The following is a 4,748-nucleotide window of genomic DNA, read 5'->3' on the forward strand; positions in this document are numbered from 1 at the left end:
CGACGGCGGGCGGGGGGTGGGGGGCGGAGCCGTGGGAGGACGCAGAGAACTAGCGCGAGCTTCCGTGTTCCGTGGGTGCCTCTGCCTGAGAGGGCGCTGACCGCCCTGCTGTGGCCACCTGTTCCCAAGGTTGATCGACCTGGGCTGTTAAACCAGTTGCAGACAGCAGGAAATGCTTTAGGTCTCCCCCCAAAAGAAACTAAGAAATTAGATGTGTGCGTCCTTTATTTCTCTTAATTATTTGTGCACTCTGAATCGAAAGCTTTCTTAGGAAGATACGAATTTTATGTATGGAAAGAGCGTAATGTAGAGCTTTGTTTTGGATTTAAACTTTTTTTTTTCAAACCTGAATTGGGAAGGGGAGTGGGTAAGTTATTTTTGAAGGCATTCGTAATTGACTGATGTCTAAACTAAAAGGACTCCCAGATCTTGCCTACACCCACTACATTACTGCTGACTTTGACAGAGATACGTTTTAATTAATTGTTTGATTGAGAAACAAGAAGTTACTATGTTGCCTCTTACTCTGTGAGGGATCTTCCTGCCTCAGCCTCCCAAGTATCTATAACCACAGGCACATCCCCTTGTGCCCTAGTAATGATACCTGTTAAATACATCCCTAATTGAAATTCTTGCATTAAATTGCCTTAAATGTCAGTGACCTGTTGAAACTTTTGGCTGATTCTGTTTGATACATTGAAATTAGTATTGCTAAATAATTACTGGGGTTTTGGGCTTCCCCCCCTTTAATGAATTATATCAAGAAAAAAATACATTGCTGGTTAGGAATCGATCAAGTGGGAAATCGATCAAAGTTGCTTTCACTTCACTTTCATCAGTATAAATCACTCATAGCTGTTGAGTGAGTAACATTTGCTTTAGTCTGTCTTGTCTTTTTCGACATAGCAAACCCCACTTGTTGCACTTAAATGGAACACATGAAATAGTTGTGGCTAATTTTGTAATGTAGTATATAAGCACTAGGGAGATCAAAAGAAAAAATGATGAAGTTCTTCAGTATCAAATAGAGGCTTCTTGAATATTTTTGCCAAAGTGAACACTTTGAAATACTACAGATACTTAAATTTGTAAGTTGCTGTACTATAGATTTTCTTAGTTCGTACTGTATATTACCTTTTAGTTTTCTCAAGGCAATAAGTGATGCTTCATTTAGCTTTTTAGTAGAATTATTTTACAGCTTATGTAATTCAGGAAGCATGACATACCTAGCAAGGTATTCATGAAATTAGGAAATATGTGTGCTACAGCATATTGCGGAGTATATTTCTTTAATCTTTTTTTTTTTTTTTACAAAAGCAAAACTTTTGCTCCCGAATGATTACATATAATTAAGTGTTCCAAATCATAGTAAAAGTCAGTGTGAAACATTGGAATAAAGAATTCATGGGAGGGAAAAGTTAAAAAGGCTTACGTTCAGGTGTTCCAGAACTCATTCCCAGAGCTCAGGTTACAGGAAAAAAATATTTAGTGTCTGCTACTTGCTTTCACAGATGGGAGAGGCAGCGGGTAAATGGGCCAAGAGCATGCAGGAAGTGCTCTAGAGGCCTAGTGTGGCCCCCTCACTGCAGCTGAGAGAGAGGAGATTTGCTGAGTTTCTCAGCCTAGTCTGAGTTGCAAAGGATGTGCAGAAGATGGAAACAGTACCAAGAGTGAGAGCCATTCCTGAAAACGAGGGGACGGCTCTTCAGTTAATCTGTGTTTGTGCTTCTGTGCGAGGCTTTCCTGATTTCTGCGAGTGCGTTTTCACATATGTGTGCAGAACTGGGGATTGAGCTTAGGACACTGCGCGTGGTAGGCAGGCACTCTTCGCCCGCCTGTGCCCCCAGCTCTGAACAATGGAAAGTGAAGAGAAGAGGACACTGAGGACGTTAGACGAGGGCTGGTGGGCGTCTTTCTCCTGAAGGACAGTGAAACGTGAGAACCATAGAAGCGTTGTGAGGAGAGGAACGGCACAGTGATCGTTGTGCTCCGTGCGGAGGGCTTGGCTAAACACGCGAGAACAAGGCGAGTGACCCTACCCGGGACTGGTGCAGAGAAGACGGTCAATGAAACGGTCATCGCCAGCGGGGAAACAGTAGGACTCAAGATAGGTGATCATACGGAAAGGTACAGCCCCAAGGACGGGTGTCCTGTTGTGCACCCAAAACGTGCCGATAAAATTATATATCCGTGAGAAAGATTGCAGATGCGGTACTCCTGGGGTATGCACGTTGAATGGTCCAAGTTGAAATGATTGAACACATCCTGGCATTTGATCCCCAAGGAAATGACTATTTTAGAAGGAAAAGAACCACAAATAAACTGGGGAGCAGCAACATTTAAAAGTTGGGCAGAGGAAAAGAAATAAGGACTGGAAAGTGTTCAGTTAATGAAAGTTCATGGTATAACTGCGAAGGAGGATTTTTCTGGCGTCATCAACTTGAAAGTGAAATACTGTAGTTGTGTTTCGATGTGAATGCCAAGTGGAGTTTAATACTCCATGAAAGAGTATTGTGCATTTTAGAAAGATTTGCTATGAAGGGAAACAAGAAGATAAGAAAGGCTACTGGTTGTGATTTTGTTGTTGAGAGAGATTGGAAAGGACATGAACGAGGGACAGTGGTACCTTGCTGCTTGTGGCTTCCTGGAGGCACAACGAGTTCCAGACCAATAATTTTGACTGGAAAGAGTAGGGAGTCCTGAATCAGGGGATACTAACAAGTACAAACAATCCGATGGATTTGAGAGCAGTGGAGTACCAAGGTCTGAGTGTAAAGAGGAGGAGTCCAGGGAACAGCAGAGAGATCAGTATTTGAAAGGAAGGGTCATTCAGTGGCTAACAGTAATAAGACTTTTTCTCCTCCTTTTTGCCATTAAATCTTAGATCCCATAAGACCATTTTTCTCTTTCATTCCATAGTCTGCTTTCATTCACACACACACACACACACACACACACACACACACACTCACACACTCACACACACTCACACACTCACACACTCACACACACACTCTCCCTCTCTCTCTCTCTCTCTCTCTCTCTCTCTCTCTCATTACTATATATAGCCACAGCCCAGGTCGCGTCTCTGTTCTCTAGAACCCTAGTCAGATATTTTACTTTACTTTTCATTGTTGTTTGCTGTCTGCTGTACTGGGGTCTGAAACCAGGGCCTTCACACTGAGTTACATTGCAGCCCCTTTTATCTTTCATTTTGAGACAGTCTCACTAAATTGTTGCCCAGGCTGGGCTGAAGCTTGCAGTCGTCTCAGGTCTGTTTTCCAGAGTGCTGGATCGCAGGCGTGTAGCACCTCAGTCGTCCTGCTTGTCCTCTGGATGTCTGGGTCCTCGGGTGAACACGGGGCAGCCTCCCCTGCGAGCACCCGGAGGCCGTGTCCTGGCTGTAATAAGCAGCTAGCCCCGTAATGCAAACGGGTTCCCCTCTGTTGGGTTTCTGGTTGCTCCCACAGCCCTGGGATCCATATTCCTGTTGTGTCTAGGCAGGTAAATGACATGAGAGATGAGGCTCCCAACTGGCCCTACGGGGATTCTGGTAGCACCTTTGGAGGAATGAAGGTCAAGGTTGTGCCTGCACCTCCCTTACTCTTTGTTTACCTCTACCTGTTAGTGTACTCACCTAAGGAAACCACAGCCTGAGTTCCAGCATCACAGTATGGCCTGCTTTTCTACTTTATATAGGTAAAGCCATATAGTAGATATTCTTGGCTTTGGCTTCTTTCGATGAATGAATGCTGTGTTTAAAGTATTGTATGGATGATAGATTGCTGCATAGTATTATCTAAACGTATCCTAATTCATCACGCCTTCTCTCGTTGAAGGAGGTTTGGATTGTTTCTCATTTGTGGCCCACTGCCTTTCCAGCACGGTTTTACCAGCTTACACTCTTTCTGCTGGAGTTGGAGAATGCCCGTTGCGTTCAGTCCTTGGCAGCCCTGAGTGTCCTCTGCGTGCTTACCGTTCCGGGAGCGCTGAAGTGCAGACGCTCTAGAGTTTGCCTGATGGCCCCTCTCTCTCAGGGCCAGGTGTGCCTGCTCCAGGGTCCTGCAGGTGGGCCGTGTCTCTGCTGACAGGCTTGCGGCTCACCTGCACACCTCTGCGGCTGCCTTCCGAAAGTCTTGCTCCTCCCGTGTCCATTGTCGGGCAGGGGCAGGTCTCTTCTTCCTTCTGTGAGGATCCGGAGCCCCACACCCTGCGGGAAAAGTGGTCTGTCCTTGCTGTATTGCATCTTCCCTTCTTCAGTAAGGCCCTGTGTAAGCAGGCTGATTTCTCTGGATTCTCCTTTCACTGATTTATCTGTGGCTCTTCAGGTTTGTTAGAAAGATGGCTTCTTTTCTTTTAGAACGTTAGCTGTGCCAAACTGTGCTGCCTCAGATTAAATTGGAAAACTGGGAACTCGCCCTGTGGCCATTGGGGTTCTTTTTGTTTTGTTTTGATGTTGTAACTGACTGCCTGACAGAACCTGTCTGCTTCTGCTCAGTCTCTAGGACCTTCACTTGCTTGTCACTTGTACTTTGTCCAGATTTTTTATCTGATGGATTTGTTGTGACCATAGTTTTCCAGTATGTTTGCTCCTGTCTATACTAGAAGCAGTTCTTACTGTCTTCTTTGTGAGTAGTGATTTCTCCCTTTACTTTTAATTGCTGATATTGGTAATGTGTGCTTTTCTTTTTCATTGTTTGTTTTGCTAGGGATTTTTCCATTTTCTTTTTTTTTTTTTTTTTTTTTTT

At 44.6% G+C, this 4,748-nt stretch overlaps 2 protein-coding genes across 2 annotated transcripts in view; one reads left to right on the plus strand and one right to left on the minus strand.

The window, feature by feature from the left end:
• The window catches only part of Elp4 (elongator acetyltransferase complex subunit 4), a 154,149-nt gene that overhangs the window by 147,448 nt on the left and 1,953 nt on the right, over positions 1-4,748 (minus strand). The window lies entirely within an intron of this gene.
• The window catches only part of Immp1l (inner mitochondrial membrane peptidase subunit 1), a 57,143-nt gene that overhangs the window by 420 nt on the left and 51,975 nt on the right, over positions 1-4,748 (plus strand). The gene's annotated exons all lie outside the window — the stretch shown is intronic.

Source organism: Fukomys damarensis, unplaced genomic scaffold (genome assembly GCF_012274545.1).
Source record: "Fukomys damarensis isolate Sample0158 unplaced genomic scaffold, DMR_v1.0_HiC HiC_scaffold_16, whole genome shotgun sequence".
In the NCBI taxonomy this organism is placed as follows: Eukaryota; Metazoa; Chordata; class Mammalia; order Rodentia; family Bathyergidae; genus Fukomys; species Fukomys damarensis.